Raw genomic sequence first — 13,945 nt, 5'->3', positions numbered from 1 at the left:
ACAGGATCCTCGTGCCCACCTTGGAGGGCACAGTCTCAACCTCTACAGGGTCCTCGTGCCCACCTTGTAAGAGCCCGACCTCACGCCCACCCAGTCTTTCAGAAAAAGAAAGGGTAAACATTACAGTGCACTTTTAAAAGTTGTTCAAGATAAGAGGGTTAGAAGAAGAATGCATTCAATAATTATTTGGCCATTAAAAGTATTGATACTTAAACCAAAAACATTCTTTTTCTACAATAAAATATTATAATAACATGAACTCAAAAGACTAATATTTCATTTAATTTCCACTTATATTGATCCCTTACAGCTTGTGGTCTTTTTATGCTAAACTCAAGTTGCGGTGGTGACGTAAAGCATTTGGACTGCACACACAGCTGGCCCGGGTCTGAACCCCCCGCCCCCTGCTCTGCCTCTTCCAGACATTGGCTTTGTGACCTGGGACAAAGGCCTTAAATTTTTGGAGACTCATCAGTAAAATCACAAAAAAAGTTGAACTCATCTCTCTGAATCATTGTGAGAGTTAAATAATGCCTGGTCTGCATTAAGTGCTCAATTCAAATGTATTTTATGTATTTTAAGTGTTACTGTCATTTTAAAAATTATTTAATATGACAGTAAATATTTTCATTGCCTTAAGAGGCCTTAAGATTGGCAGTTCTACTTCAGTTTAATTATTTTTCACTAATGTATTTCAAATACAAAAAAATTTTAAATAAAGAGAATGTAGTAGAAAACATCAGGGCTTCCAGACTGAGGAATGTATCCAAATCTCCAATTTGTTACTAATGAGCTGTGCACCCTTGAACATTCACCTTGAACTCTATGATCTTCAGTTTCATCACATATAAAATGAGGATGAAAATTCCAGCTTTCGGGGTTGTGGTGCAGGTGGGAAATAAAAGAAGTAAAGAGCCCTGGCACGGAGTGAGCCCCCTGATACTCTGGAGGCGTAGACCAGGAAAATAAAGAAAATAAGAGAACCAATGCCTTTTTATCTAGGACTATTATTAGCTAACGATCAGCCACTGTGAATGAGAAAAAGGCTCATAAAGGCAATAAAATGTGAAGTGCAGCCTAGTTAATTTCTACAATATGACCTACTTTCAGCTATTTCTGATTCACACGAAAGACCCAAGTTACAAGGAGCTGATTCGGCAAAGACTGGCCATTAAATGCATTTTCTTTTCTTTTCTTCGTGCCTTTCAGCTTCGAGGGCCAGGAAAACAGATCCTCAGTTACACGCGTCCTTTGAAAGACCCCTGGCACTCGTCCTAAGAGTGTGACTTTCAAGTCCAGGCAGTGTAAAGGTGGCAGGTGGGGAGGCGTGGGGGTTAAAGGGAAGCAGCTTTAATTCTGCTCAATTATGCAGATTCCATTGGGCAGCTCGGAGTGCCCTAAGTAGATTTCAGATCATAGCCTGGGAGCGTTTGCAAAAGTAAAATTCCAAATGATCTCTTCCCTTCCTTAGAGGCACTGGTAGATACACCCAAGTCTGTGGTCTGAGGAGAAAGCCTAGCTAGGCTGTGCTCCATCTGGGAAACAAAGGTGCCTATTAGATACTGGCCCCAAATCACTTAAGTGCCACTGAATCTCAGACAGCAAAACAACGAAAGGAACAAATATCTTCAGCTGCTTTGAAGTATCTTTGTAAAATGCCACTGTCTTTCCTTTCATGCATACTCTTTAGCCAGTTTAATCTACAAACTATCAAGATGAAAGAAGGAAGGCTTATTTTCCACAAGGCTAAATAAGGATTAATGATAGCCCACCAAATTGTCTCGTAATTTTCTTTTTTCCCCCTGTCTGCTGGCCTGCTAGAGACAGAGGATAGATTTTCCCTTCGTTAAGAATGTTGTCTCCGCAGGCGGGGGCACACTAAAAACAGGGAGTGGGTTTCTGGGGTTTCTCGTCTTGTTTTTGACAGCCCATGAATTCTGCCTTATAAACTGAAGAGGGGATGAAGGTAGTTTACAGTTGGGGTATTTTTAACCAGTAAGATGGGGTATGTGGGGGCCAAAACCTTCTAGGGAGAATCTGACATAATATCCATATAGTCCCACTATATTCTCCAAACCAAATTCAAATGAGAACCAGTGCTCTGTCCTTCAAATCTACCATCCCAATTACAGTAACCCTGATTCATCACCGCAAGACATTCTTCCCATCCTAACTGGCCCCTGAATTAAAACACCACCTGGGCTCCTACCCAAGGAGGAGTAAACAGCAAGTGGGTAGAAGGAACAGGTCTGGTTCGCCTCACTTCAAAATGTAATGGCAAAAGACATAGACGGTCCTCCCATCTTACAACAGAAAAGCCTCAGCTGTGAAGACACCAGTTTGGTCTCTGACTAAATTTCAAATTGAACAATATAGGCCTTCAAAATTGTGACATGAAGACAATGTTTAGGGAATCTTTCAAAACAGCAGTACGTTTTCTAATCCTTTCGTGGAAAGAAAAGCACTAGAGGTTGTTAACTAGTTCTCAAGTCCTCTGGTGAACCAGCTCCTCTCCTTTTGGAGTCAAGAAAGGGGCCCCGACAGTGCCTTCCTTCCTAAATCCAGACACAGGCCACCTGCTCCAGCGGGCCCACGGCTGTTCCTGGCCCTTTCCTACCCGGCTCTGTGCAAAACAACATGGCAAAGAAAACCTCCCAAATACCAACTGCTGTCATTTCTTACTGATTTCTGTTATATCTTGACTTGCTAAAATGACAAGACTTATTTTTAGCTTTCAGCTTTAGTGAGTTGATCGTCAAAATAAAGTATTAAAATAGCATCTATTGGATAAATTCAATTTCAGCTGGCTGCATCTTAAACTCATATCTATTATATGAGACTCATATAACACTGACTGTTATATGCCTAAGGAAGTTGAGAATAAATAAATATCTAGGTAGGATGAATAGTCTCTTTTGTTTCAAATATAAGTCTATTGTGGAATCAAATCCAAAAATAAGCCAATGATAAACAATGGATTCATTTAAATCATTTTAGGACAAACAGCAAAGCTAAAGGGGGTTCCCGAATGTTCCATCTATTCTAGTGTGTGTGAAATGCTTGAGGTCTCAGTTAAATGCAGGATTAAAATAAATAAATAGTGATTCAAGTTACATGGGTCTTCAATGAAGAACATACAATTTTTCAAAAGCCTCTTTTAAAATAAATCTAATTATGAAAAGTTGTATTGTAATAATTCAATCCACAGACAGCTATTTTTAATTACTTTTAAAATAACTTTCATTCTGATTTTTAAAGGTAATACAAGTACAGAGGAAATGAGGTGAGATATACTAGAATTCTGTATTACTGTTATAAATTTTTAGAAAGAAAAGATTTTCTAAAATAAAAAATTTAGTTTTTAAAAGTGTTTGTTTTTAAATTACAGAATACTTGGAAAAATACCACAAAAGTGAAAAAAATAATAACTTTAAAAATAGGTATACATAACCCTATCTGTGTATAGATGTGGCTGTGTATTCTGTTCTCTTTGGATTGACATGAAATTTTCCCATGTCACTAAAAGCTTTTCATAAATATAAATTTTAAAGGGCCGCTTATCATTGTATCATACAGCTAAGCCCAAAATGTGTTTCCTTATTCTCCTACCAGAGAACATACACTTGCTGGTTATTTTTAGTTATTAGAATTAGTTTTACAAACATTACAACTGGTTACAGTTATGATCATTTCTTTAGAGAAGGGTGCAAATTTTTAGACACGGACAAACTGCTTTCCAGAACTTATTCTTAAAGAGCATGCATCACCCGCCCTCAGCTCAGGCCCTGCCACAAATGACAGCCCTCCACAGTGGCTGGACCACTGCCAGGTAGCACAGGGCTGAATAGCTGCTGCGAGGCAGGGCCACCAGAGCCAAAGAAAGGCGTGAGAGGCACAGGTGTTTCCAGGTAATCCTTCTGCCAGCCAACCACCTCCTGATTCAGCTATACCTGAAAGGCAGGTACATTTTACTCAAAGAAAACCCACTGAAATCGGAGTAAGATGAAAGATGGCTGAGACACTCTGCCTGAAGGATTTACCAAGAAAGATTTTTACCAAGAGTCTGACGTGTCATATTTGGCCCAAGATTACTCCCAGAAAAAGAAACGCAGACCGAGATACTTATGTATTGTCTATGATGATACTGAAAAAGCCTCAGCTGGGGGTAGGAACATTGCTTCCCTAGGGGTTACTGGCAAACTTAAGAGCATTTTGTTTGGCTGAATGACAGCAAAGCAATGTTGGATGGGAGGGGGTATGGTACTAGAAATCTCTGGTATGTAGGTGAATAACATAGAAACATCTTTCTGTCCCAAATGCCAACAGCACAATGACATTTTGGAAGATATTTTGTTTGACCAGAAGAGCTGGGGAGTAGGAAAAGAGAGATGATCTCTTTTTAATTTTAAATTCAAGCTTAATCATTTGGAAATTTAATATAAAATCTGACTTCTTGCAAAAAATCATAAGGCCTGGCAACAGTGTTACCATGGCAACAACTGGCGTGAAATGAGTAGTGGCCGCCCCTTCGAGCCGGCAGGACCGACTGTCTCCTCATTAGAACTACTTGCCTGAACTCCCATCCTAATGAAAGGTCTTTCCTGGTCATTGATTTCCCAATCCCTTAGACTGGGGAAACTTTAGGAAGTCCCCACGTAGTGTCCTTTCCTCTCCTCCTGCCACCCTGGTCTCTGCAGCATGGGGCTACTCCTGCCAAAGGGGTCTCATGCCAGGCCGTCTGAGTCTCCCGATCGCAGTCTCCTTTCCTTCATTGGCCAGCTGCGCTACACAGCCCCAGAAGTCCTGTCCTGGCACAGAGAACCAGGCTTCTAGCGGCACTATCTTCTCTCTTCCCCAACACCCTCCCCGTCGTTACAACCATCACGCCCCCCAGACCACTCAGCACCCATGCCTCCCGCGCAAGAGAACCCCCACCCCAAACTGCACAGGAACTTGCAAGGTCCATCTGAAGCTCCAAACCGAACAGTGCTAGTGAAGCATGGGACCAAGAAAAAGGAGAAATTCAAATGACTTTTAAGTCCCTGCCAAGGAAGTGGATTCTGCTGCTGTTCTGGACTTGGTGTTTACCTCTCATTTGGCCTTGGCCTTGTTACTTAGTCCCTCCAAGTCCCAGTTTCCTCATCTGTAAAATGCAGATGAGACATCCTTCACAAGGTCGGTGGGAGGCGTGAATGAGATCATGAATGTGACAGTGTCCCTCATGAGTCCTGGCACGCGCACAGGCTCGGTTTATAAATGCTAGGCATATGTGAAGCTAGTTTATAATAATGCTTTACTTCCTCTGCACTTGGCGTGACCTGTCCTGTCTGGACAGCTGCACCTGGGAAAATAAAATACCTACTGCCTACTGCCCTGAGTACCAGGGATGATTAGTTCCTTCCTGTAACATCTGGTATTAAGTGGGTTCATTTCTTTTATCGTTGTTCACTCGTTGGTGGCTTGAACAATCATGAACTAAGCACCTACAATGTGCTAGGGGCAGACACACAGAGGAAGAAAACATTCAAGGAAAATTAAAGTGTGGAGACAGAAATAAGCATAGAAACACATAACTAGTGCTTAGTGTAATAAAGCTTATATCAGAGTTATGTAATGCAGCTCAGGGAAGGGAGCTTGACAGACTCCCTCCACATGAACAAGGGTGACAAAATTAGGGAAGAAACGGGGAGGTTTAAGTTCCAGCTGAAGGCCAACTGGAAATTCACGCAGAACACAGAAAAAAGGAGCATGTCAAACAGAAGGCTCTCCCTGCACAGAAGCTGGAAAATGGGTTACAGTGCTTTTGAGGAAATCCAAGTAGTTTGGCATAATTAGTGCACCAGGTGCCGTGAGGGTGTGGGGCAGGGGCTGAGCATAAGGACCAAGTACCCCAGGACAGAGCTTGGATTATGTCCGATGAACAGATTAAAATGGAAAGAGTTTTAGGAACTGAAAGGATGGTGTCAAATTTGGCTTCAGAAAGATAATCCAAGCAGCCTATTTGCTGTTTTAGCTCTCTCTCTCTCTCCCTCTCTCTCTCTTCTCTCTCTCTCTCACCCACACACACACACACGCACGCACGTACACGCCTCCACTGTGACTGTAGGTACCAGAGGGCCTGTGCCCGAAGAGATGGTTGAGTGGAATAGAATGTTGGCGAAGGTGATGAAGGAGAATGATGGAGAAGAGAGGGTACTGGCAGAACCTGTGGGCACTAGAGATTTTTTAGGCCATAGAGCTAATTCATGGCTACACTAGAGCATCCAGAAATGGCCTTGTCCTGCATGGTTCTCAAAAATATGACACTCAGGTGAAGTGTGAAAGAGCCTTATAAAAATAATCTAGAATCAAGCTTTTCCAGCCAGTTCCGCCTCTCTTTTAAAGATTAACTCCCCTTAGACTCTGCCAAGAAAGAGAGGCTGCGGGAGGGAGGCGGTGCTGGGGGACAGACGCCTGAAGTACTGCGCAGGTGCGGCTGTCTAGTCCCCGAGTCTGACAGCACCATGCTGTTTCTAGGGACAACGACGGCAACTTTCTGGGCCTCAGACGTACCACTAGTTCCTTAGAAGCAGCAAAATGTGAAAGCAGGAGAATCTGATTTAAATTTAAAAACCTGAGTCCTGAATACATGATCTTTATGAGCTGCTTTCTACCACAAACCTTACAACCCTTTGATGACAGAATCTATTATTCTACTAGTGCTCACAACAGATCCCCTCACTGAGGTAACTTTCAGAGTCTTCTCAGAGGTAAGGATGACTGACAGTGTGTCCTTCCGACATGTTCTCCTAACAGGTGGTCACAAGCAACCTACCATTAGCTTGGTTAATAGTTAATACGGGGGGATCCCTCAAATGCAAAAAGGTCTGGAATTACAAGTGGCCAGCGCAGGGTCACATTTCATTTATACGTCTGTGCCCAAGGACAAGCGCAGTGCCCGACATACTGTTGGCATGCAATAAAATCTTATTGTAAAAAATACAAAACCAAACTCCTAGTAACAGAGAACAGAGTGGTGGCTGTCAGAGGTGGGTGGTATAGGTGAGGGAAATGTGAGAGTGTGCTCAAAGGTTAAACTTACAGTTGAAAGACAAATAAACTGTGGATGCAATGTAGACCACGGTGGCATCATTAACAACACTGTATGTTTGAAAAGTTACGAAGAGTGTAGATCTTAAAAGGTCACTTCACAAGAAAATAAAATTTTTAAGTATATGAAATGATGAGTGTTATATCAAATCATTATGTACACCTAGAACTAATTAGTACACAATATTATAAATCAATTATATCTCAATAAAACTGGAGATAAATTTGTTGAATAACTACACCAATAAAATAATTTTTAGATTGTTTATTAATTTAGTAATATAATTTCCAATTTGAAGGAATTTTTAAAAATCGATGCATAGTTTATATACACTGCTCACAAAAATTAGGGGATCAGGGAACGTGCAGCTACACCAGTACTTTCAGCTTTTTGTGTAGTGCCTTTCACCAATGAAATAACAGTTGGTTTTGCATCTCAGTTGCATAATCAAACAACTTTCTTTGACATATTGTATGCTTTTCTGATGTTCTTGTTTAATAAAAAAAATCAAATGCTTTTAATCACTTCATATTCATTTTGAAATATCCCTTAATTTTTGTGAGTAGTATATAAAATAATTCATAATTGTAAGTGAATAGTTTGATGAATTTTGACAAATGTATACAGTCATGTAACCACCACCACTGTCAGCCTCCAAAAGTTTTCTCATGCCCCTTTGTAGGCTACCCCCTCTCCATAACCCTAGTCCACTGGTCTGTTCTCCATCTCTACAGTTCTGCCTTCCCTACAATGTCATATTAATGGAATCACACTTCTTTCATTTAGCAGAATGATTTTGAGAGTCAGCTATGTTACATACATTAGTAGCTTATTAATATTCCTTGCTGTGTTATATTCTGTTGTATAAATGTACCAAAAATTATTTTTGTACTCCTTTCTTTTTTGTGAGTGTGTGACAGAGACAGAGAGAGGGACAGACAGAGATAGAGACAGAAAGGGAAAGAGATGAGAAGCATCAATTCTTCATTGAGGCACCTTAGTTGTTCAATGATTGCTGTCTCACATGTGCCTTGCTTGACCAGTGGGCTCCAGCCGAACCAGTGACCCCTTGCTCAAGCTAGTGACCTTGGGCTCAGCCAGTGACATTGGAGTCATGGCAATGATTCCATGCTCAAGCCAGCAACCCTGCGCTCAAGCTGGTGAGCCCACCCTCAAGCCGAAGACCTTGGAGTTTTGAACCTGGGTCCTCTGCATCCCAGTCCAATGCTCTATCCACTGCACCCTGCCTGGTCAGGCTGTTTTTGCATTCTTCAGTTGACTGATATTTGGATTTTCAACTGCTGGCTATTATAACTCAACTTGCTGTGAACATTCACGTACAGATATTTGTGTTGGCATGTCTTTTATTTCTCCTGAGTAAATACCTACAAATGGATTTGCTTGCTCATATGGTATGCATATGAAAAGCCTTATAAGAAATTGCCAAAGTGCCTGACCTGTGGTGGTGTAGTGGATAAAGCATCGACCTGGAAATGCTGAGGTCGCTGGTTCGAAACCCTGGGCTTGCCTGGTCAAGGCACATATAGGAGTTGATGCTTCCAGCTCCTCCCCCCTTCTCTCTCTCTGTCTCTCTCTCCTCTCTCTCCCTTTCTGTCTTTCTCTCTCTCTCTCTCTCCTCTCTAAAAAATGAATAAATAAAATAAAATAAATTATAGAAAAAAAAAGAAATTGCCAAAGTATTTTCCAAAGTAGCTGTATCATTTTACATTCCTACCAGCAATACATGAGAGTTCCAGTACTTCCAATCCTTGCCAATACTTGATATTGTTGTCCTTTTTAATTTTGGTCATACTTATGGTACAAAGTATATTTCACTATGACTTTAATTTTTCCCGATGACTGACATTGAGCATCTTTACAAGTGCTCATTAGCCATATATAGTTTATTTGGTGACCAAGTATCTTTAGATAGAAAAAAAAACTAGTCTCACTTCTTTAGATTTCTCTAATTCATTTTGACTAATATTCAAAACTTGCAAAAGAGTTTCTCATTTCCCTCGATTTTACACAGAAAATTGCCTACGATAATTACACATTTCTTTGCTCTCTAAAGTTTTTAACCATGTTCTGGAGGAGACAACTGAGGCATGTTGCTCACAACAATCAGTGGTGTGCTTTTCCTTTAAAAATTAGGCTTGCATTTATTTTCAATTTTTCTATCTCTCTCAGGGGTTACTACTTGCTGCTGGACCTGTGCTAACCTAAAATCACCCACCCCACCAGCCACTGTGATCTGCTCTATAACCAGCGAGAAACTTCTGTGATGATTTAAAAATAAGCATAAATAACTCTGAGTGGAGACCTGAAATTATCTCCAAGAATTAAGCCCATAGGCTTCTCCAAGGGATCTCATCAAATGTTAATACATTTGATGGCTTATGTCCAGGTCAGGGCTCTGCTGTAGAGATAAAGCTAGTTAATTAATGTTTTGGGGATCAGTGACAAGTATCTCCATCAGCATTTCCAAACATGCAGAAAGTTCTGGGAGACTGATCAACCCACTGTGGTGCATCCCCGATGGAGCCAACTTCTCCAGATCTACAGCCATAAATGATAACAAGTACATATTATCATGTTTAAAGCCAGTGAGTCGGGACAGGGACGCTCCAAGGCAGTGTCCTAAATTAAGTTCACAGCTTTCCTTTTAGTTCATTTTAACAGCACACCTCAGTTTGGCAGAAAGCCTCATCGTGCTCACTGATACTTTCATAGGATAAGAAACACAGGCACCCTCCTCGTCTGAGCGCCTCCACCCCTTCCAGCAATGGTGGCCTCATTGCTCTGAGCCAGTTTCCTCCTTTATAAAATGAGAAAAATAAAGTATGCACTGCCCACCTCAGAGCACCTGTGCCAATAAAACAGAAAAGAGAATGTGGATATGATGTGTAAAGATAATATGACTACAGCAGACCAGCTCAAAGGGAAGCCTGGTTTACCAGGAGTCCATGGCAATCTCATGCCAAAGCGGAAAGTTCCCATGAAGAAAGCCAGTGATAATATACCTTAGGCAGGAGGCTAGAAGCGGAAACATTCCTGAATTGCACTTAATTAACTCCCACCTCTTATAACCAGGCATCAGCATCCAGGTGCCAGCACTAGACCCCCTTTTGTAGGCTGAGGAAGGTGTTCACGGATTGGACCAATGTGACCTTAGAAGAGAGCAGAGCACTGCCAGGCTTCTCCTCTGTGACTCGATGACAAATCACCCTGGCTATGAGTTTGGCTCTGGACTTGCGCATTCTGATCACCAGCCCTGCGCCTTCCGCACACTTGAGTCTGCCTTGGAACACACTCCACAGCCAGTTCCTCAAGAACTAGTGCTGTGTCTTGCTTTTGTCAGTCCCCACCCTAGGAAGATTTCTTTCCCTAGGATACGAGTGCCGTGAGGGCAGAGATCAGTGCCTGTCTGCTCAGTGGTATCCCAGATCCCAGCACCTGGCACACAGTCTGCCCTCGACAATGTTTCCTTTTGAAGAGACTGAGGTCCTTCTGCTGGACCCCAGGCTGACTGCTGGACCCCAGGCTGACTGCTGGCCATGCTGCTTCCCACCAGACTTCCTGATACTGACTCCCTTCTTCCAGTCTTCAGGCCGTTTAAGCAGAGTTCCTGGGGTACCCTACAAGCTCGCTGGATCCCCTAACACAAGGATTACATGACCCTGGTCTCGCTGTCATTTGCAGATTGTGTACCTCAGCCACCAGACAAGGCCTTCTGGCAGCACCTGCAGGGGGTGTTGTTGGCACTCACAAGCTCATGGGCTCATTTCCAGCCCCTACCAGCCTGCCTCATTTGGCAATGTTAATTGGCCTTTGTCTAGTTATATCTAGAAATGTTTTATATAATTATATACAGAAGTCATGTAAAATTCATAGAGATTTATATTCAAAGATGTGACAGCAAGAAATTGAAAAGAATAATAAAATTATTAAGTAAAGTATGGCAGATACACACAAAGGGATTAAATTCTGCCATTAAACATTATAAAGAATGCCGATGCTATGAAAAAATACTTAAAATAGGCCTGATCTGTGGTGGCGCAGTGGATAAAGCATCGACCTGGAAGCTGCGGTTGCTGGTTCGAAGTCTTGGGCTTGCCTGGTCAAGGCACCGATGGGAATTAATGCTTCCTGCTCCTCTCCCCCTTCTCTCTCCCTCTCTCCTCTCTAAAATAAATCAAGTCTTAAAATTATTTTTAAAAACTTATAATATTTTAAAAGTTATGATTTTACATATAGTATTATCCTAACTATGAGAAAACATTTTTTAAGAAAAATAAAGTGTAATAGTGAAATTATAAATAATTAAGGTTTTTCATTAATAGTTTTCTCCATATTTCTAAATTTTCCAATAAGCATATACTGGTGTCATATATAGAAAAAAGTGACTTTCTTGCGACAAACATAACCTGCAGCAGAAATTACTATCTCGACAATGCTTGACTCGAGCTTCCCAGCCATTAGATTCTGAATTACTAGCCTATGTTTATCAGTAAACCTAACTAAATAAAATAAGATGAATATAATTTTATTTTAATTTACCTCCATTTGATTTCAAGTTAGTGAATGGATCCACGGGTTAAAGCCTGATTATACAGCACACAGCCTGGGTCTTTGGCAATGCCTGACACTGTGCCTTGTTAATTACACTTACCTGTAGACTTGACTCTTTTTCCTAAAAGATTACAGCTCCCTGAGGATATTCCTGGAATGCCTACACAGCACCCACAAGTAGCTGGTGTACCTAAGATGTCTACTGAGCAAATTAGTTTTTAGAGTATACAAAATCAGTTCCAAAGCAGTCAACTTCTTAAGTTATCATGAAAAAAAAATAACCAGCCAGTACAACGGAATCTACCTCTCCCTTGGTCAAAATGTCTTTCCCCTATTCCTTTTGTTACGATGGCATTAAGACCCCTGGTCTTTTAAAATAAAATTAAAAACAAACAAACAAAAACCACCACAGTTGCAGAATAAGCAGCTATCCTCCTCCTCAAAAGCCGAACAAAAATTCTGAGAGGATGAATGAAGAAAGCTATCTAAGAGGCAGATGGGAGTACTCTAGGCATCTCAGTCCAGTTTATCAACCTGCCAGACTCTTGAGAGAAGAGGCTCAGACATTCATCAATAATTCAGAATATACCACGGTGAGTTTAGGCCCCACGTGATTTCCGTTGTCGTAAGCATGCCGCAATCCCACAGCTGACTGTCATGTTCTGCATCCACCAACTGGTGGTTGGACTTTCCCAATGTGGTAGACAATCCTTTCTTTGAATTGTGTCTCAGAATAGGTAAAGTGAATGATCATTTTAAGTTACATTTATATTAATATTTCTATTTTAGTAAATATGTATTGATTCTAATGTTGATGAGAAAATATCTATAACAAAGACTACAAAACCACAAGTTCACGGCTATTAATGTCACTGTAAGTTAGATAAAAAATGTCAATTTAAAGAAAATTATTAAGTTAGTATACTACAGGTGAATCTGTAAAACCTCATTAAAGTATATACTTAAAAATGGTATATTTCATTGTATGCAAATTCTACTTCAATTATAACAATATAAGTGATGTGCAGGTATGGTAGAAATCCTAAGGTCTTATGTAGAAACAAAAGCCTGAACATAATGTGATCCCTCCAAAAACACTCACTGATTATACAATGTCCATACCAGGCACCATTCTAAGCACTGGTGACAGCTACAACCCAAATAAAAGTCTTTATCCACATGGCACCACTTACAATCTAGTAGAGGAAACATACAATACCAAAAACAAAAAGCCCATATATTCATTCTGCTTCCCCAAGCACTGTAGAATCCATCATCTTATGTGATGATAACAGGACTACATGAGGTCAACAGAGCTGCTGCCAGGAGTTTGCAAAAAATGGACGCCGTGTACAGCAAGCCCTGCTAACCATTTCTAAGAAATATTCCTCCACACCAGTATATTTTCATAATAGAGAAGACAAGATGGCGATGGAGTAGGCGGATGTACCAACTTCCACCTCTCAGAACCAAAGTGGATTACAAACAAATTTTAAGAACCATCATCTGGAAAAACCAACTTTGGACTAAACTAAGAGGACTCTTCAACCAAGGAACACTGAAGAAGCCACACCGAGACTGGTAGGAAAAGCGGAAACGTGGAGAGGGCTGCCCAGCTCCCCGAGCGAACGGCAGCCGGGAGAGACTCGCATGGTGGGAAGTGAGTTTAGCAGAGAGGGGAGGGTCCTGAGTCCCAGGAACAAAGCCCCAGCCTGTAGCCCCAGAGCCTAGAAGAGGCATATGGACAGTATTTAGCTGTTAACAAGACAGGATACTGTTTGTGAGAAAGAAACTGATTTATCGGACCCAGAATTTTTCTTAAAGGGACCACACAGAAAACCTCTCAGAACATTGAAATAATAAAAAAGAATCAGTCAGAAATGACAAATACAATATCAGAAATGAAGAACACAATGTAAGGAATTAAAAGCAGGATGGATGAAGCTGAGAATCGTATCAGCGAGTTAGAGGACAAGATAAATGAAGGCACAAAAGCAGAGCAGAAAAAAGAAAAGAGACTCAAAAAGTCTAAGGAAACTTTAAGAGAGCTCTGTGACAACATGAAGAGAAATAACATCCGCATCATAGGGGTTCCTGAAGAAGAAGAGAAAGAACAAGAAATAGAGACTTTGGTCACATATCATAGCTGAAAATTTCCCTGAATTAAGGCAGGAAAACATCTCACAAGTTCAAGAAGCACAGAGAACTCCATTAAAGAGAAACCCAAAGAAATTTACACCAAGAAACATCATAATTAAAATACCAAAGCTAAGTGATAAAGAG

General features: G+C 41.0%; 1 protein-coding gene across 7 annotated transcripts in view; it reads right to left on the bottom strand.

Moving 5' to 3' along the window:
• TNIK (TRAF2 and NCK interacting kinase) overlaps positions 1 to 13,945 on the bottom strand; it is a 400,443-nt gene that overhangs the window by 263,745 nt on the left and 122,753 nt on the right. The gene's annotated exons all lie outside the window — the stretch shown is intronic.

The sequence above is a fragment of the Saccopteryx leptura genome, chromosome 8, assembly GCF_036850995.1.
Source record: "Saccopteryx leptura isolate mSacLep1 chromosome 8, mSacLep1_pri_phased_curated, whole genome shotgun sequence".
NCBI classification, from domain to species: domain Eukaryota; kingdom Metazoa; phylum Chordata; class Mammalia; order Chiroptera; family Emballonuridae; genus Saccopteryx; species Saccopteryx leptura.
The sequence above is the reverse complement of the archived record's forward strand: the minus strand, read 5'-3'. Positions and strand labels throughout refer to the sequence as shown.